Below are 21,663 nucleotides of genomic sequence, written 5' to 3'. Positions count from 1 at the left end.
ATAGAGACTTTCCTTGTCATGCATCTTTGTAATGGATACAATGCCTAACGTGAAGCCCTTTGCATGTCACAAGACAGAAAAAAATGCTACCATTCATGTAAACTGCATTAGATACAAAATTATAAGAGAACTGCATGCTCAGTCGCTTAGTCATGTCTGGCTCTTTGCAACCTCAGGAACTGTAGCCCACCAGGCTCTTCTGTCTATGGGAATTTTTGGGGCAAGAATACTGGAGTGGGTAGTCATTTCCTCTTCCAGATAAGAGAACTGGGTGGTCATAATTGAGGAGAAACCAGGCATTTTGGACCTCAGGAGGGAACCCCATTAGGAAGGGGAACCCAGGCTGATTTTAACTGTGTCCATCTTGTCAGGAGCTCAAGGACATTAAACCATGCCTGAACTTAACATTTACAAAGATATTAAAAGGTTCTCATATCAGAACATTAATAATAGCTAACACTTAATGTATAAAGCTACTGTGCTGAACATTTTGCAGTTAATATGTTTAACAACTGATAAGATAGGTTTTATCATCCATATGTTATAGTGTGCAGTTTAGCCTTAGGAATTAAATTTATTATGTGTAGTTGCTAAGTGATTTCTCTCCATAGGAAAGGAGTAAAGTAAGTTCTTTCCTCTGAAATCTGGCTAACTTCCAAGAAATGTTTTGATCCATTCAAGCTTTACTTTATCTATGAAATACAGCTTTGAGAACTGGTGAGGTACTAACTCAAGGCTTTGATCACTTGTCTTCTTCACAATTCCTTCATTGGCTATGCCTCTTACAACTCTTTAGAGAAGCCTTTTGGAATATTCTAGAAGTAAAATAATCATAGGGATGCAGATATCCATTAAATTCATTCTTTTTTAATACCTGTTTTTAAGAAATCGGGCATCATATTCTGCCTTTGTAGGTACAGAGGTCTGTAAGCATCTCTTCTGTAGCCATTGTAATCCATCCAGCTAACTCATTTGCTAACCAGCCAAATGAAGAGTAATAACTAAAGCTTTTAGAGATTAAGAAGTGTTCAATATTTCCATTTCTACCTATATATCAAGCTAGATATAATATACTGATTTTCTCTTACTACAAAAAGTCTCAAGTACTGGAAGAAACATGAAAAGCAGTATTATATGCGTGGCTGAGTTTATAAGACAACATTTGGATTCCCCTGAGGCTGAGAACCAAGCTTGGGCTGTAGTGAAGGGTGGAACTCAAACACTGACTCTCCTGTCTTGCGGTCACCCAGCGATCCTAGGTGGCCTAGAGAGGTTTTATTTTAGTTGCTGTACCCTCCGGGAACAGGAGACCAAGTTTTAGACCTGGGCAATGTGGGAAGTTGAATCAGAGAACATTGTCCAGAGCCAGGAATCATACAGATTGTGCTCTCAGAGAAACAGGAAAAGGAGGCAGGGGGAATCAAATTTCTAAAGGCAGAAAGACATGCTTTTCTCATTATTGGTCTCTTGGTAGAGGAACCAAAGAGTCTGCTCTAAGAATACTTGGCCATAGGCCGGCTTTCCTGGAGTTTTGGGTGCCCAGTCTTTCAGGATGGAAATGCCCAAGCAAAAATTTAAATGAAAAGGGAGCCATGTTGGTAGCATGACCAAGTTTCCAGGAACAAAGTGTATTTTCTCTGGAAGAATGTTCTCTCAATTCAAGTTACAGAGAATTCCCAGAGATGAACTTCCAGGGAATATAAACTCATGCCAATAAAATAAAATAAAAATATGTGTGAGGCAATAAAGTGCCAGGAGCATTATTTGGCAGGAATGTAAGAGTCTCATAAATTGGAGTAATCAGATACAGAATGTAAAACAAATGTGTCTAAGTCTTTTAAAAGTAAGAGAGGAACTAACAAATGAGTAAGGAACAGAACCTCTCAAAAAAGACCTAACCTGTTTAGAAAAAACATCACAAATAAAACTTCTATTAAGAAATTCAGAATATCATAATTGAAATTAAATATTAAATGGAATTTTCACTAATGGTGGAAAAGCTTGCATTGGACTAATCTTGCTGAGGTTAATTATGATACATATATAAAAGTGTATGAAAACATTAGAGAGCAACAAGAAATAGACATTCAAACTTTGAAAAAAAAGAACAGCACTGGGTGAAATCCACATTAATACAGCTATTCATTTCTAAGCACTCGTTGGTGTATAAGATATGGAGGATAAACCTTTAGTTAACATTGTATCTAACAGTGAAATATTGAATATTTTCTATTTAGATTGTGAACAAAACAGGATTATTTTCTTTCACCAGTTTTTTCAGCATTATAACAGAGATCTTAGCAAAATAAATGAAACACAAAAAAGAAGTGAAAGGCCAAAAATTAGAAAGGAAGAGGCTACCTGTCTTTATTTGAAGACAACACAATTGTTTATGTAGAAAAGCATGAAGAATCTACCAACAAATTCTGGAAAGGAAAAATAAATTAAGCAGAATTACAGGTACAAAGTCAATGTACAAATAAAAATTTATTACATAATTTTTACGTGCTAGCAGTAAATATTCAAGAATGAAATTAAAATGCCATTTGTAATATCAAAAATTATAAAATAACTATGAATAAATTTAATGTGTAATACCCCTACATTGAAAAATACAAAATTTTGTTGACAGAAAACTAACTAATGGTAAAATATACTATGTTTATAAATTGTGTAACTCCATAGTTGATAAGCTGTTCAGTCTCCTCCAATTGATGTACATATTTAAGGCCATTGCAATAAAAGGTGGAACAGCTGTTTTTAGAAACAGAGATATTTATTCTAAAATTTACAAAGAAATGCAGTTTAGGAAAGTCAATAACCACTTTGAAAAAAGAAGAAGAAAAAATGAATTTATAATAACTGATGATATTATAAAGCTCACTATAAAGCTGTAGTAATCAAGGCAGTATGATAAATGGCTTAATCTAACAGAATAAAGTCCAGAAATAAACACATATAGTTAAATGATTTTAGGAAAAGGATGAAAGGCTAGTTTTCTCAGCAAGTATTGCAGAAACAATTGGATACACATGGCAACAGAAAAGGAACATGACTTGCACTTTACATTATATAAAAAAATTAAATCAAGCTGGATCATGGACCCATAAAGCATCCAGAAGTATATGTGAACATAAGATGATATATTTACAACATGGGATAGAGACTTCTTAGAACACAAATAGTAGTAAGCATAAAAAGTTCAGGTTACTACAACAAAAATACCATAGAGTAAGGTGGCTTAAACAACAATTTATTTAGTTCTGGAGGCTGTGAAGTTCAAGGTCAAGGTGTTGGCTGATCTGATGTGTGGTCAAGGCCAACTTCCTGGCTTACAGACAACTGTCCTCTGTCTTCTTCGTATGGAGGAGAGGGAGAGAGAGAGAGAGAGTGCTCTCTTCTGTCTCTTCTTATAGAGCTACTAATTTCTTCATGAAGGTTTCACCTCACGACTTAATTAGCTCCCAAGGGCTTTACCCTCAGATACTATCACACTGAGGATTAGGGTTTCAACATACAAATTTGGGGGGAGGGTCACAATCATTTAGTCCTTAATAATTAAGCTTCATCAAAATTGTTTTAAGTTTTTGAGAATGTTTTATTCTCAAAATCAAAATACATTGTAAAGAAAATGAACAGTCATGCCACAAGCTGGTAGAAAATACTTGCAATGTATCATTACATGACAAAGGACATGTATCCAGAAATATATAAAAAACTCAATAATAAAAGACAATCCAACTGGTAAAAAATGATCAAAGATCTTGAAAAATTACAAGGGAAGACATAAGAATGGTCAATAAGTAATATCAGTCAGATCAGATCAGATCAGTCACTCAGTCGTGTCCGACTCTTTGCGACCCCATGAATCACACACCAGGCACACCAGGCCTCCCTGTCCATCACCAACTCCCGGAGTTCACTCAGACTCACGTCCATTGAGTCAGTGATGCCATCTAGCCACCTCATACTCTGTTATCCCCTTCTTCTCTTGCCCCCAATCCCTCCCAGCATCAGAGTCTTTTCCAATGAGTCAACTCTTCGCATGAGGTGGCCAAAGTACTGGAGTTTCAGCTTTAGCATCATTCCTTCCAAAGAAATCCCAGGGCTGATTTCCTTCAAAGCAAATTAAAACCATAAGGATGTGCCATTTCACACCCACTAGAATGACTATAATTTTAAAGGTTGACAATACCAAGTGTTGGTGAGGAAATTTTCCTAAATTTCTAGTAGGAAAACAAAATTAGAAAACTTTTTGAAGAATAGTTTGTCAGTTTCTCATTGAGTCAAACACACCTATTCTATGACAAGAAATTCTATTCCTTGGAAGAAATTTCACTCCTTGGTATTTATCCAAAAAAATTGAAATAATGTTTCAAAAATTTTGGACAAGAATCTTCATAACAGCTTTTTCCTGAAAGTCCCAAATCAGAAAGAGCCAAAATAATCATCACCAATTGAAGGTATAAATGTATAGTAGTGCATTCATTAACCGAACTCTTCTCAATAGTATAAAGCACTGAATTAGTATGGACTTCCCTTGTGGCTCAGCTGGTAAAGAATCCACCTGTAATGCAGGAGACCTGGGTTCGATCCCTGGGTTGGAAAGATCCCCTGGAGAAGGGAAAGGCTACCCACTCCATATTCTGGCCTGGAGAATTCCATGGACTGCATAGTCCATGAGGTTGCAAAGAGTTGGACACGACTGAGTGACTTTCACTTTCAACTTTTCAACAATAAATTAGTATAGGTAATAACATGAATGAATTTTAAAAAGCATGTTGAGCAAAAGGAAGACAGATACAGAAGACTAGCCTCTAGTAGCCTGTTTATGATTACATTTATTGAAGTTGTAGATTAGATGGTAGAAATTAATACAATGGTAGCCTCTGGGAGGATCATTTGACTGCAGAAGGGCAGGAGGGAACTTTCTGAGATAATGGGAATGTCTGTCTCTTGACCATATGGTGGTTGTGGTTACAAGACTATAATCTGCATCAAAGTTCAATGAATTATACTCCCCAAATCTGTGCATTTTATTGCTTATAAATTATACATCAATTTGAAAAATGGAAAGGTTAAATAGTAGATGATTCACAAGTAAAGAGAAAAATCAGTGAATTGAAAGATAAAATTTCAGAATAAAGCATAAAGGCTCAAAAAAGATTGAAAATAAGAGAAATGAAGAGACGTGGAGAATAAAGCGAGAAGTTCTTAAAATGTTCAGTTGGAGTCCAAGGTAAAAATATAGAGAATGAGATAAAAATACTTAAAGAAATAATGGCTGAGAATTTTCCAGAAAACATTTCCGAATAAAAAAGGCCATTCAGGTAAAGGAAGTCCAAAAAATCCCAACTGAGACAGATTGTATTTATTGTAGATTCTGCTTTTGCATAACAGATCTTTCCAAAATTTAATGACTTACAACAGCAAGAATCCTGGTTGAACTCTCATGGTTTCTGCGGTTCAGGAGTTTGGGAGTGGTTCAACTGGATGGTTCTGACTTAGGGTCTCTCAGGAAGTTTCTGTCAAGTGTTGGCTGGGGCCACAGTCACCTGGAGGCTTGACTCAGGCTAGAGGATCTGCATTCAAGGTGACTCACTCCTCTGGCTGGCAAACTAGTGTTGGCTGTTAGTTGGGGACCTTAGTTCTTTTCCATATGAATCTTTCTCTTTCTGGATCGAACGTCCTCAAGGCATGGTGGCTGGCTCTCCCCAGGGTGAGTCATTTGAGAGACCTAGGAACAGCTACACTGCCTTCCAAGATTCAGAGTCACACTGGCACTTCCCTATGTCTTCCATTGGCCACGTGGGGCCAGCCTGATCCACTGTGAGAGAGGTCACCTCTGAATACCAGGAGAAGGGGATCGTTGAGGCTATCTTGGATGTTGGCTATTATAATATGGTGCAGAACCAAAGCTAAGAGAAAGTTTTAAAAGCTATCAAAGAGAAATAACAGTTTGCACATAAAGGAGTAAAAATTATACTTTCAGTTGATGTCTCAACAGCAGCCATAGCAACCAGGATGCAATGGAATAATATCTTAAAATTGTGAGAGAAAATAACCAACAAACTTGACTTACAAATCCAGAGAAATTATCTTTCAAGAGGGGTGAAATAAAGGCATTTTTCAACAAAGATAAAGAGTTAACCACCAACATCCAAAGCATGTGCTTGAGGGAAACGGAAAATCCCTGATGAAAGGTCTGAGATGTAGTAGGGAGTGGTGACTGTAGAAAAATGTAAACGTGTGGCTAGATTTTTCCAAATTATGCTATAATGTAATAATTATCACTGCTGCTGCCACTGCTAAGTCGCCTCAGTCGTATCCAACTCTGTGCGACCCCATAGACAGCAGCCCACTAGGCTCCTCTGTCTCTGGGATTCTCCAGGCAAGAATACTGGAGTGGGTTGCCATCTCATGAGAAAATGCTAAATAACTGAAATAAACAGCAGCGTGTAAGCTGAGAGTAGGTGTAATTGGAATCGAAGTGGAAGAAGATGTCAGTCATTTTAAAAGAAGGCAACAAAGGAGAACAGGAAGCCTAGAAAAAAAAAAAAAAGCAAAGAGAAAACACAATCTGAAAGGAGAAAGAAATCTAATGTATGTAAATAGACTTCACTGTTTAGATAAAAACCAAACACTGCCAAATAGATTCCAAAAATAAAAATCAGCTACATGAGGTTTACAAGAGACAGACCAGAACATGAGGGTGCAGACAGGTTGAAATGAAAAGGATAGAAAATAATATGTCTGGGAAATATTCAGCAAATCGAAAAGCAGGTTTCATTATGTTGGTATCAGGGAAGAAGTATTTCTAGAGATAGAGAGGGTTACCATATGATGATAAAGGGTTCATTTTACCATGATGATGTAAAAATCCTGATCTTTCAATTACCTATGAAAATGCTTCAAAAGTAAGAAGCTGAATGACAGAACTCGTAAGGAGAAATGAACAACTGTAGGAAAATATGACTACCTCTCACAGAAATTGAAAGAACATTCAGACTGAAAATCACTAAAACTTTAGAAGATGTGTACAACACGGTTGATCAAGTTGATATAATTGATTTGTAGAATATTGTTGCCAATATTTACAGGATGCCATTTACCGCATTTGATCATATACTGGATCATCAAGCAAGTTTCAGCAAATTTAAAAAAAAATAGAAATTGGGCTGGCAGTCTAGCAGGGCTTCTTCTGCTAGAAGGTCCTGAGGGGGTCGCAGTAGAGATGAGGGCAGTGCAGTCTAGTGGTGTAGTGCCCAGCATGTCAGGAATGCACATCTGGGTGGACACTGGGCAGCCCAGACTCAGACATTAATGAACTTGAGGATGAAAGACTCCGTAAAGGATGACCTTGGCCTTATTCTTCAAATTTTAATAAGTGGCATTTTCATCTCCCTTTATCATTTCTTAGCAATATCAGTGAGAGGTCAGATAGCTAAGGACTATAGTAAGAGAGGCTTCCCCTCACCCCCAGCAAAGACTAACCAGCTAAAGCCTGGAGAAAAGACTTAAGTAGGAAGAAGGTCTGGATTTTCAAAGTGTCTCCTTAGAAACTACAGAGGCTTGCTCTTTGGTTTTAATTACAGAGAATGTGTTTGTATGAGGGATGAAGACTTAACTCTACTCTTCTTCCCTGATTCATGATTGAGAATGCCACACTGGTTCAGTCCCACAAGGAGCCCATGTGGTCCAAGCTGTCTCCATCGGGAAAAATACTAGGTTGGAGATTAAGGATTAGCAGATACTACTAATGGACCAAGGAGATTCTCACATCACTAACACTTATCTGCCCATCCAATATTTTCCTAAATTTTTCTTTCAAGGCCGAAGGAGAGCTTTTGAAGGCAGTCGTGATCGAGTCCTCCTTCTGGTTATCATGAATGAATCAGAGTTGATACTAAGATGTAGGACAGTATTTAAAGAATTAAAAAATGACCTTGTTCTCAACCCAAGCAGAATTTATACAGTAGCTAGCCTTCTGCAGGAAAAACTTTGTTGTAATACAATAAATCTCAGTTGTCTTTCATCAATAAATGTTCTGTATGATTAAGCTATTTAACTCATTTGAATAATACACCTCATGTGAACACAGAATACCTTAATCTTATTTCTATTGAGTATGGTATAAGAAAACACATTAAAAAAAAAGAAAACACATTAAATGTTGATATTATTACCTATTTCTTTATGATCTTTCTGCCCCTCTACCCTGATTGCCTCATAATATCAGACTGTGCTGCAGTATTTATTGCTAGACTTAGTACACTGCTTAGCATAGAAGAATGAATGAAAGGCCGATGAGGCAGTTTGCTCCTCACTCCCAAAATAAGAACACAAAGGTTTTGTTCAGTGACATCAAAGTATGTAAGATAAAAATCAATAACAAAATTTAAAAATCAGGAAGAAACCACTAAAAAGATTCATCTTGTTAGAATGTTAAGGATATTTCAAAATAATTCAAGGATCAGTGAAGGAGAGATTTTAACAAGATTATAGAACCAAATTGCACAATAGAGAATACTACACATCAATACATATGTGTTGCAACTAAATGATAATGGGAATAATGTTTATAACTTTTCATGTTTCAAGTAGGAAATAAAGAAGGCTAAAAATGAACTAAATATGCATTCAACTTAAGAAGATGGAAAAAGGGGGAAAAAGAAAAGAGAAGGAAAAAATAAAGAACACGAATTAATTAAACATAAAATAAAAGGATACAGAACCAGGATGTTTTGGAAAGACTAATAAAACTAACAAACTGTGAAAATACTGAACAAAAGAAAAAGAGAAGTATTACAGATAAATGCTATTATGAGTGAACATGACCATAGTTATAGCAGAGATTTACATGGATTCGAAATTATTTGAGCAACTCTGTTGCTATATATAATACACTATAAGTGTGTGTATACGTGTGTGTTAAGTTACTTCAGTCGTGTCTGACTCTTTGTGACCACATGGACTGTGTACCCACCAGACTCGTTTGTCCGTGGGATTCTCCATGCCCTGCCCTCCTCCAGGGGATCTTCTCAACCCAGGGATCGAACCAGCATCTCTTTTGTCTTCTGCATTGGCAGGGGAGTTCTTTACCACTAGTGCCACCTGGGAAACCCTAATATAGTATACAGTATATATAAATGGTTGGGGCCTGTGAGAGTTCTCTTCCTGGTTTGCAGATAGCCATCTTCTCTGTGTCCTCACATGTCGGACAGAGAGAGAGATCAATCATCTTTCTTCTGTTTTTTTTTTTTCCTAAGGGCACAAATCCCATTCATGAGGGCCTCACCCTTATGACCTGATTACCTCCAAAGACCCCTCCTCCAGATATTATCACAGTGAGGACTAGAGTTTCAAGAGGAATTTTAGAGAGACACAAACATGCAGTCCATAACACATGAGATCTAGAAAATTTACTTCAAGGATTTTCAATATGAATCTTATGCAGATTCTTTAGAAAACAGTGAAAGATAATTTCCATCTTATTCTATAAAGCTAGTGTAAACTTGATTCTTCAAACAAAATGCCTAAGGAAGGCAAATTAATGTCCAACCTCACTCATGAATTAAATGTAAAACATAAGCAAAATCTTAGCAAACTGAATAGTACAATTAATGCAACTCATAACTAAGGCTGGCTATATCTCAGGAAAGCAAGCATTGCTTTTAACATTAAAAATTTTATCTAACCAAGTTACCACTTAATAGATTAAAAAATAAAAACAATTACATATAATAATTACCTCAATAGCTACAGAGGCAATTTTGATGTTTTTACATTCAGTCATGATAAATTCTCTTAGCAACTAGGAATAGAAATAAATTTTATTAATCCGGTGAAAGATACCTAACAAAAATTTAGAATAACCATAATGATGAAACATTTGAAGTTATGCTTTTAAAAGTCGTGGTATAAGTACTTCTATTTTACCAGAGGTTCTACCCAATGCAGTCAGATATAGATAAAATTTAAAGAAAGATAGGAACATAAACAACAAAACCTATTTTCCCATGTGACATGATTAACTGTAGAAATCTAGAATATAACAGCAAATTATCAGAATTTAGCAGAAAGTTCAATATGGTTGCTAAATGTGAGATTAATAAAGCAAGAACTCAGTGTATTTTTAAATACCAGAAGCATAGTTGGTAAATAGGAATGCAGATGCCATTTACAAAAAGCATACATATCATATAAATAAACTAAGTATCTAGGAATGAATCTGGCAAAATGTGTAGAAGCTTTATTGAGAAGCTTATACGAAGTTATAGAAAGATACTAAAAGACCTAAAATAATAGATTCATTCTCTCTTCTTTAGGGCACAGAGCTAGAGCATCCTCCCCCATCCCCTACCTTTTGTATGGCTCATTGTGATGGTGTTTCATAGTTCTATCTCATGAAATGTGAGCTGACCTGGGCTGATGGTGTGTGGTGCAGCTGACTTCTATTCAGTCCTTCTGGCTTATGGCCAATGAACACAGCTGACTGGAGGTTGGTAGAGCCCTCAGATGGAAGGAGTCTGTGTCCCTGAGCTACAACTTGGAGATTTCCCTACTGCTCAGGAAAACCCATTATGCGAGGAAGAAGGAAATTAATGTAGAGTTTAAGGGTTTATACTTTCCTGATGTTTGTTGCTGTGGCTAGCATTACCCTTACTCACTCAGAAAGATGTACTAAGTTTAAAAATAGGAGGAGTCAACATTCTAAAGGTAACAATAGTTTCCAAAAGGATCTGCAGATTTGATTCACTTCCAGTGGAATTCCAGGAGAGCTTTCCCTGAAGCTTGGCAAAAGCTGATTGTAGATTTTATACAGACTGACCAAGGGCCAAGAACAGCCAAGACATTTCTGAGGGCAGATGAGAACATGGGAAAGGGGAACTCTCTCTGATATCAGAACAAATTATAGTGCTTTAGCTCAAATTACTAGCGGGGCAGCAGTGCAAATTAAAATCACAATATAATACAGTCTATAAACCACTAGACTATTCATTTCAGTCGCTCAGTCGTGCCCAACTCTTTGCGACCCCATGAATCACAGCACACCAGGCCTCCCTGTCCATCACCAACTCCTGGACCTCACTCAAACTCATGTCCATCGAGTCAGTGATGCCATCCAGCAACTTTCCTTCCAAGGAGTAAGCGTCTTTTAACTTCATGGCTCCAATCACCATCTGCAGTGATTTTGGAAAAATAAAGTCAGCCACTGTTTCCACTGTTTCCCCATCTATTTGCCATGAAGTGATGGGACCAGATGCCATGATCTTTGTTTCCTGAATGTTGAGCTTTAAGCCAAATTTTTTGCTTTCCTCTTTCACTAGAGATCTCTAGTCTTTCCCAGGTATGACCTAAAGCAATCCCTTATGATTATACAGTGGAAGTGAGAAACAGATTTAAGGGCCTAGATCTGATAGACAGAGTGCCTGATGAACTATGCATGGAGGTTCATGACATTGTACAGGAGACAGGGAGCAAGACCATCCCCAAGAAAAAGAAATGCAAAAAAGCAAAGTGGCTGTCTGGGGAGGCCTTACAAATAGCTGTGAAAAGAAGAGAAGTAAAAGGCAAAGGAGAAATGGAAAGATATAAACATCTGAATGCAGAGTTCCAAAGAATAGCAAGGAGAGATAAGAAAGCCATCCTTAGTGATCAGTACAAAGAAATAGAGGAAAACAATAGAGTGGGAAGGACTAGAGATCACTGCAAGAAAATTAGAGATACCAAGGGAACATTTCATGCAAAGATGGGCTTGATGAAGCACAGAAATAGTATGGACCTAACAGATGATATTAAGAAGAGGTGGCAAGAATATACAGAAGAACTGTACAAAAAAGATCTTCACAACCCAGATAATCACGATGGTGTGATCACTGATCTACAGCCAGACATCCTGGAATGTGAAGTCAAGTGGGCCTTAGAAAGCATCACCATGAAAAAAGCTAGAGGAGGTGATGGAATTCCAGTTGAGCTATTTCAAATCCTGAAAGATGATGCTGTGAAAGTGCTGCACTCAATATGCCAGCAAATTTGGAAAACTCAGCAGTGGCCACAGGACTGGAAAAGATCAGTTTTCATTCCAATCCCAAAGAAAGGCAATGCCAAAGAATGCTCAAACTACCGCAGAATTGCACTCATCTCACACTCTAGTTAAGTAATGCTCAAAATTCTCCAAGCCAGGCTTCAGCAATATGTGAACCGTGAACTTCCAGATGTTCAAGCTGGTTCTAGAAAAGGCAGAGGAACCAGAGATCAAATTGCGAACACCCACTGGATCATTGGAAAAGCAAGAGAGTTTCAGAAGAACATCTATTTCTGCTTTATTGACTATGCCAAAGCCTTTGACTGTGTGGATCACAAAAAACTGTGGATAATTCTGAAAGAGATGGGAATACCAGACCACCTGACCTGCCTCTTGAGAAAGCTGTATACAGGTCAGAAAGCAATAGTCAGAACTGGACATGGAATAACAGACTGGTTCCAAATAGGAAAAGGCGTACATCAAGGCTGTATATTGTCACCCTGCTTATTTAAATTCTATGCAGAGTACATCATGAGAAACGATGGGCTGGAAGAAGCACAAGATGGAATCCAGATTGCTGTGAGAAATATCAATAACCTCAGATATGCAGATGACACCACCCTTATGGCAGAAAGTGAAGAGGAACTAAAAAAGCCTCTTGATGAAAGTGAAAGAGAAGAGTGAAAAAGTTGGCTTAAAGCTCAACATTCAGAAAACTAAGATCATGGCATCTGGTCTCATTACCTCATGGCAAATAGATGGGGAAACAGTGGAAACAGTGGCTGACTTCATTTTTTTGGGCCCCAAAATCACTGCAGATGGTGATTGCAGTCATGAAATTAAAAGACGCTTACTCCTTGGAAGGAAAGTTATGACCAACCTAGATAGCACATTGAAAAGCAGAGACATTGCTTTGCCAACAAAGGTCCGTCTAGTCAAGGCTATGGTTTTTCCAGTGGTAATGTATGGATGTGAGAGTTGGACTGTGAAGAAAGCTGAGCGCCAAAGAATTGATGCTTTTGAACTGTGGTTTTGAAGATTCTTGAGAGTCCCTTGGACTGCAAGGACATCCAACCAGTCCATCCTAAAGGAGATCAGTCCTGGGTGTTCATTGGAAGCACTGATGTTGAAGTTAACACTCCAATACTTTGGTCACCTGATGCAAAGAGCTGACTCATTTGAAAAGACCCTGATGCTGGGAAAGATTGAAGGCAGGAGGAGAAGGGGACGACAGAGGATGAGATGGTTGGATGACATCACCGACTCAATGGGCATGGGTTTGGGTGGACTCCAGGAATTAGTGATGGGCAGGGAGGCCTGGCGTGCTGTGTGGTTCATGGGATGACAAAGAATCAGACACGACTGAGCGACTGAACTGACTGATATAATACTTAATGGCTTATTCGCTCATGTCCAACTCTTTGCAACCCTTTTGGACCACAGCCTGCCAGTCTCCTCTCTCCTTGGGGATTCTCTGGCAAGGATACTGGGGTGGGTTGCCATGACCTTTTCCAGGGATCTTCCCAACATAGGGGTTGAACCCAGGTCTCCTGCATTGCCAGCATATTCTTTACCAGCAGAAAATCTTATAGGTGGCAAAAAATAAAAGTTGATGTCACTAAAAGATGGTGAGGATATAGGGCAATAGCAACTTTTAATCACTGCTGCTGGTGAAGGAGTTGCTTACATAGTACCTAAGGAAATTAATTTGAAAATGTGTAGTGAAGTTGAACATACCATATCATTGACCCAGAAGTTCTACCTTACACATGTCCAGTAAGCAAGATGGGAAATGATGCTAATAGAAACTTTTCTTTGTGATAACACACTAATAGGTATAACACAAATTTCCATCTATGGCATCATGATGGGAAATCATTTTTCAAAAAAGTTTAGAACATTTATAGCATATTCTTTCAATGGTGTGTGATACAGCAGTATAAACGTACTCCAATATGGGCTAAATTAAAAAATACAGTTTTAAGTGAAAAAAAGGCAGTTTGTTCAAGAAGTGGTAAGATTTATCTAAAAATGTTAAAAATTGTAACTATATAGCATTCTCCAGTATTCTAGCCCAGAGAATCCCATGAACAGAGGAGCCTAGCAGGCTGCAGTCCACAGGGTTGCAAAGAGTTGGACATGACTGAAGCAGCTTCTAGAAGTATAGACTGGATCATGTAAGGATAATTAAATATGTGGGAAAATTAGAAGTGAAGGCAAGCAAATGATAAACACAAAAGTCAGGGTAATGGTGACCTCTTGGCAAGGGGTAGGAGGACAGTGTGACAGGAGAACAGTGTGGCAGGAACAAAGCGTGCTGGTGTATCAGTTCTGTTCTAATTACTAAACTGGAGGTGGACACAGGGGTGTTTTTATTTTCATGCATTAAAATTTGCATATATGTCACATTGTTTTGTATGTGTCAAGTATTTCCGAACTTGAAAACTAAAAGTAATCATTGATTCTAACTGTGTACTTTTTTGCCAGACTGTACTTATTAAGTGACAGTGAAGCTTATCCCACCAATGTGCCTAACATATGTTGTTCCTTTTCCCTTAAAAATCTACTTACTCATGAATTTATATGTAATGGGAAGGTTACTTTGGACCCTGATTACAGTCTCATCTCAAGCTTCCATAACCTCCCTAGACTTTCATTTTGTCATCTTTTATAACTAAAACCCAAAAAAGATGTCCTTTTCATTATGGGGGACTGGAATGCAAAAGTAGGAAGTCAAGAAACACCTGAAGTAACAGGCAAATTTGGCCTTGGAATATGGAATGAAGCAGGGCAAAGACTAATAGAGTTTTGCCAAGAAAATGCACTGGTCATAACAAACACCCTCTTCCAACAGCACAAGAGAAGACTCTATACATGGACATCACCAGATGGTCAACACCGAAATCAGATTGATTATATTCTTTGCAGCCAAGGATGGAGAAGCTCTATACAGTCAGCAAAAATAAGACCAGGAGCTGACTATGGCTCAGACCATGAACTCCTTTTTGCCAAATTCAGACTTAAATTGAAGAAAGTAGGAAAAACCACTAGACCATTCAGATATGACCTAAATCAAATCCCTTATGATTATACAGTGGAAGTGAGAAATAGATTTAAGGGCCTAGATCTGATAGAGTGCCTGCTGAACTATGGAATGAGGTTCGTGACATTGTACAGGAGACAGGGATCAAGACCATCCCCATGGAAAAGAAATGCAAAAAAGCAAAATGGCTGTCTGGGGAGGCCTTACAAATAGCTGTGAAAAGAAGAGAAGTGAAAAGCAAGGGAGAAAAGGAAAGATACAAACGTCTGAATGCAGAGTTCCAAAGAATAACAAGAAGAGATAAGAAAGCCTTCTTCAGCCATCAATGCAAAGAAATAGAGGAAAACAACAGAATGGGAAAGACTAGAGATCTCTTCAAGAAAATCAGAGATACCAAAGGAACATTTCATGCAAAGATGGGCTTGATAAAGGACACAAATGGTATAGACCTAACAGAAGCAGAAGATATTAAGAAGAGATGGCAAGAACATACAGAAAAACTGTACAAAAAAGATCTTCACGACCCAGATAATCACGATGGTATGATCACTGACCTAGAGCCAGACATCCTGGAATGTGAAGTCAAGTGGGCCTTAGAAAACATCACTACGAACAAAGCTAGTGGAGGTGATAGAATTCCAGTTGAGCTATTCCAAATCCTGAAAGATGATGCTGTGAAAGTGCTGCACTCAATATGCCAGCAAATTTGGAAAACTCAGCAGTGGCCACAGGACTGGAAAAGGTCAGTTTTCATCCCAATCCCAAAGAAAGGCAATGCCAAAGAATGCTCAAACTACTGCACAATTGCACTCATCTCACACGCTAGTAAAATAATGCTTAAAATTCTCCAAGCCAGGCTTCAGCAACATGTGAACCGTGAACTTCCTGATGTTCAAGCTGGTTTTAGAAAAGGCAGAGGAACCAGAGATCAAATTGCCAACATCCTCTGGATCATGGAAAAAGCAAGAGAGTTCCAGAAAAACATCTATTTTTGCTTTATTGACTATGCCAAAGCCTTTGACTGTGTGGATCACAAAAAACTGTGGATAATTCTGAAAGAGATGGGAATACCAGACCACCTGACCTGCCTCTTGAGAAACCTGTATGCAGGTCAGGAAGCAACAGTTAGAACTGGACATGGAACAACAGACTGGTTCCAAATAGGAAAAGGCGTACATCAAGGCTGTATATTGTCACCCTGCTTATTTAACTTATATGCAGAGTACATCATGAGAAGTGCTGGACTGGAAGAAACACAAGCTGGAATCAAGATTGCCGGGAGAAATATCAATAACCTCAGATATGCAGATGACACCACCCTTATGGCAGAAAGTGAAGAGGAACTAAAAAGCCTCTTGATGAAAGTGAAAGTGGAGAGTGAAAAACTTGGCTTAAAGCTCAACATTCAGAAAATGAAGATCATGGCATCCGGTCCCATCACTTCATGGGAAATAGATGGGGAAACAGTGGAAACAGTGTCAGACTTTATTTTTCTGGGCTCCAAAATCACTGCAGATGGTGACTGCAGCCATGAAATTAAAAGACACTTACTCCTTGGAAGGAAAGTTATGATCAACCTAGATAGCATATTCAAAAGCAGAGACATTACTTTGCCAACAAAGGTTTGTCTAGTCAAGGCTGCGGTTTTTCCTGTGGTCATGTATGGATGTGAGAGTTGGACCGTGAAGAAGGCTGAGCACTGAAGAATTGATGCTTTTGAACTGTGGTGTTGGAGAAGACTCTTGAGAGTCCCTTGGACTGCAAGGAGATCCAGCCAGTCCATTCTGAAGGAGATCAGCCCTGGGATTTCTTTGGAAGGAATGATGCTAAAGCTGAAACTCCAGTCCTTTGGCCACCTTATGCGAAGAGTTGACTCATTGGAAAAGACTCTGATGCTGGGAGGGATTGGGGGCAGGAGGAGAAGGGGATGACAGAGAATGAGATGGCTGGATGGCATCACTGACTCAATGGACATGAGTCTGAGTGAACTCCGGGAGTTGGTGATGGACAGGGAGTCCTGGCGTGCTGCGATTCATGGGGTCGCAAAGAGTCGGACAAGACTGAGCGAATGATCTGATCTGATACAAATACATCATATTGAAACATGTTAAGGGTTATCGCTTCATTCAGATTCTTTCACCAAGCACACGTGGAACATCTGTTGTGCTACAAATGCTGTAGGGGGTAAAAAATTATTAGGATGTGATGCATCTCCCCAAGGAGCTAGATTTATTCCCAGGCAACTAGAAGATGGTGCCAAAGGGGAGGTCATTGTGGAACAGAATCTGTTAAAGAACTGTGTAAGAGAAAGGAATTAGTTCTGTAAATTCAAGGGTTTCAAAGAGGCAGCGTCCTGTGAGATGAACCTCCAGTGGTTTTATTTTCATTTGGTTGAGTCAGGTCTTAGTTATGACACAGGGGATCTTCGTTGCGTAGTGCAGGATCATTCATTGCGCCCCAGGACCCTCTAGTTGTGGCATGCAGGCTCCAGAACACTGGGGCTTAGTTGTTTCGAGGCATGCGGGCTCTTAGTTCCTCGACTAGGGATTGAACCTGCGTCCCCTGCGTTGCACGGTGGATTCTTCATCACTGGACCACTGAGGAAGTCTGCAGTTTGATTTTTTTGTTTGCTCTTATGTATGCAAAGCACCCCATTATCCTTTCTACTTTTGACTAAGCACTCTAAGTCTTTCAGGGGGAGTCACCAGAGCTCCAGGAAAATGGGATGTTGCTGTGAAAGACTCATGCATCCCATACTTTTGCCTCACCCAACAGTCACCCACTGTTGCCTCAGTGGAAGCCGTCCACTCTTGTCCATTTCAGTGGATGGACCTTAGTATCACAAGAACACGAAATCCTCTTTGGTTATTGGTGGACAGAATAAACAGATTCCATTTTACCCTTGTCTAGACTTGGGCAAAGAAAGTGCCCTGAAAATGCCACATAAATATTTTTTTTGGAATGTTGTGTCCCATGAATCATCTGGCTTAATTAGAGTGGTCATTTTGTATCCCTTTTTTATATGACCAAGAGAACCAATATCTGACAAATTTTCTGTCCCGGAGAGAAACTTCTGGGAAAAAGCTAGCATTTACTGGATACCAGCTCCATCAAGCCACAGTGCTAAATTTTTTTTCTTTTTTTCTTTCTGAAAGATCCAATCATTGCTATAAGTATAGAAACATGCTAGAACCTTCTGGTTTATTAAAATCTTCAGAGGCAATGTTTTTAAGATTTCAGCATAATGTTCAGTTGACTTTCATAATGAGAATTTAATAGTGACAAGGGAAAACCTGAGTGTAGCTTCTCCAGAGATTCTTCTTAAAAGCTCAGTTCTGCTAAGAAAAAAGAAAAAAAAAAAGCGTTTTTAAAAAGAGGAGGTCTCTATTTTCTTTTCTTCTAGAATGATCCTTTTGAAACATTAGTCATGTCATGCACACCTCTTCTCTTAATCCTCCAATGGTCTCCTAGAAAAAAAGTCTGAAGTTCTTTCTGTGGTTTACTGGGCCACTCCACAGTTTTGCCCTCACTTCCTGCCTCTTCTCTTCACACACTATGGCCCAGCCACAGTGGCCTTCTTGGCAATCCTTGATCTTCACCACACATGTTCCCGAAGGCTAGGGCCTTGGTGCTAGCTCTTTATCTGTCAGGATCACTCTTGCTCAGATTTTTTACAGAGCTCTTATTTTATTTCATGCAGATTTCTGCTCAAATCTGCATAAATGCTACCTCTCCAGAGAGGCTTTTCTGATCACCCTGTTTAGAGTGTAATTCATATTGATCTCAGTACATGTTTATATGTTTCTCCATAGCATATGTTAAAATCTGATAATATTATGTATGCTATTATATATTGTCAAAATTTTAATTGAAGTATAGTTGATTTACAATGTTGTGTTAGTTTCAGGTGTACAGCAAAGTCATTTTGGTTTTTTCACATTCTTTTCCCTTGTTCAGTTCAGTTCAGTTCAGTTGCTCAGTCATGTCCAACTCTTTGTGACCCCGTGAATTGCATCACGCCAGGCCTCCCTGTCCATCACCAACTCCTGGAGTTCACTCAAACTCATGTCCATCAAGTCGGTGATGCCATCCAGCCATCTCATCCTCTGTTGTTCCCTTCTCCTCCTGCCCCCAATCCCTCCCAGCATCAGAGTCTTTTCCAGTGAGTCAACTCTTCGCATGAGGTGGCCAAAGTACTGGAGTTTCAGCTTTTTAGCTTGTAAGTTATTATAAAATACTGAGTAGAGTTCCTGTGCTACACAGTAGGGAACTTACAGGGACCTTGTAGGTAACAATAAGTAGGTCCTTATTGGTTATATGGTAATATATTTTTATTTATGTTTTCTTTCTTTCTCTTAAATGTAAACTCTAAGAAGATTGGGGGCTTTGTCTATACCCTAGTGTTTGGTACATAGTGGTTTTCAATAAACATTCATTGAATAAAGGAAAAAACTTACAGTTCTGTTGCCTAGAAGAGAAAGGGTTAAATAAAGTTTGAGGCTTTGTAGTGGTATCCATGCTGGTTCAACACAGAGGTAGTGTGGATTTTTATAGGAAATACACAGAGCTTCACATCAGAAGATCTGGGAACTTCTATTTGGCACCTCACTTTAGAGAGGTCTGAGTGTTGATTTTCTCCAACCAGATGGTTTAGACTAAAGCTGATAAGATCAAAGCAGATAAAGAAAGTGGGAAATCTTCATAAATCTTAAATTTTAATGTAATTACTGCCATCTCTTTCAGTTAGTATGTAAGTACAAAAGCAAAACCAGATACTCAAATTAAAATGTATCACTTTTAAAAATGTATCCTCAGTATCTAATGAACTTTCAGTCATCATTAAAAGGAAAACTTACTTGCAATTTAAAAAATGAGTTGAAAGGCTGTTATAAAACAACAAAATATAATATTTCCATATGCATTCGTGAAAATGCAGGTATAAGCATTGTTTTCTTGTGTCCTAAATTTGTCTTTAAAAAATCAGCTAGGATTTTCATATTGGTTCTTCCTCTCAGGAGTAAGTAGATATGCTAGTCTCAGTAAATTGCAAATTTTAATTTCATAATATTACCAGCCATCTCTTAGGTATTATCATTGTGAGTCCTTTTGGTAGATGAAAGAAAACAGTTAAAACCTGCTTCAAATTAGGTTGTTTAAAATCCCTCTTTCTAATAAGGAAATATTAGGAAAAATTTCTAATACATAACAAAAAGCATTAGTAAAAAGATCAATTTCTAAGAGATTTTTAAAAGTAAGACAAATATTTTAAATATTAATACTTGAATAAAGAAATGAGGGCTGGATTTTATAATTGACTGATTCATGTTTTTTTTAGATGAGGGCCTATTTTGATGTTAACCTGATTTATTTAATTTTTTTAGTCAAGATTACTGCCATATTATTGAGATAGTCCATGTGTAATGAAGCTATTAAAATATGCATGTTGAAGCCCAGGTATAATTTGTGTGTGTTTACTTGAGGGCGGTGGAGGGTGGTTTTACTAAAATAATGTCTGTATGTATTTGGAGATGAAAGGTACACGCGAAGTCACCCCTTGGAAGGAAACCAGCTGTTTGTTTTGCAGGGCAGGACTTCAGTCATATACACAGCCTTGATTCAAAGAGTGGGTCTTCTGTGCTCCAGTCTTATTTCCAGTCTCTATTCTGTGTGCAGAATTCATTGAATAGAGTCTCAGAGAAGTGGAGGGACCTATTCTGAAGCGACAGATGAGGGCAGTGCCCATACATCACCCTGGGAGAGTTCCCAACGCTCAGTCAGCACTGAGCTCAGCTGTCAGCTCCTAATGGCATCTTCCCCAGCTATCTTCTCCCTGATGTGCCAGAAATCCATGTCTTTGGGCTCTTTGAGTTTATACTTTACATCATCTTCTGTATCATGTCTCACGTGGCATTTTATTATTCTCACATGTCTGTTTAAGCAATCCCAGTACTCCGAAGTTCTTCTAGTCCACTTTGTATCTATAGCACAGAGCTTGGCCAATTGTAAGTGCTGACTGTATTTTTTCAGAATAAATAAGTTAATCCAAGTGCTACCCATCGCCCACCACCCTGAGAGGGACTGAGGGTGTCAGAGTGCAGCCAAAGTTGAGATGGGATGATCCTGACTTTTACTTCTGACTCCCAGCCTTGAGAAGGTGCAGGCATTGTGCACAAAGGTTTTTCAAGACTATCTAGAATTTTAAGCCCTTTTTTCCTCAACAATGGTTCCTTTTCCAAATCCTCAATTTCCTTTTATGATATGAAGTGCAAAAGGGTCAGTCACTGCCCCCTTCTCTTCTTTTCCTAATGAATACCACTGTTGATATTGAAAATCACTGGTCTGCTTGCCCTGAACTTCACCTTGGTTGGAAGGATCTCCCCTTCCTAAAGGGCTTCCCAGGTGGCACTAGCAGTAAAGAATCCACCTGCCAACATAGGCTCCACAAGAGACGCACGTTCGATCTATGGGTTGGGAAAATCCCCTGGAGAAGGAAATGGCAACCCACTTCAATATTCTTGCCTGAGAAATCCCATGGACAGAGGAGCTTGGTGGGCTACATACAATCCATGAGGTCTCAAAGAGTTGGACACAA

At 38.6% G+C, this 21,663-nt stretch overlaps 1 protein-coding gene across 3 annotated transcripts in view; it reads left to right on the top strand.

Annotated features, from left to right (window-relative positions):
- Positions 1-21,663, top strand: part of PRKG2 (protein kinase cGMP-dependent 2) — a 136,439-nt gene that overhangs the window by 79,782 nt on the left and 34,994 nt on the right. The gene's annotated exons all lie outside the window — the stretch shown is intronic.

Source organism: Bos taurus, chromosome 6 (genome assembly GCF_002263795.3).
Source record: "Bos taurus isolate L1 Dominette 01449 registration number 42190680 breed Hereford chromosome 6, ARS-UCD2.0, whole genome shotgun sequence".
Lineage (NCBI taxonomy): Eukaryota > Metazoa > Chordata > Mammalia > Artiodactyla > Bovidae > Bos > Bos taurus.
The sequence above is the reverse complement of the archived record's forward strand: the minus strand, read 5'-3'. Positions and strand labels throughout refer to the sequence as shown.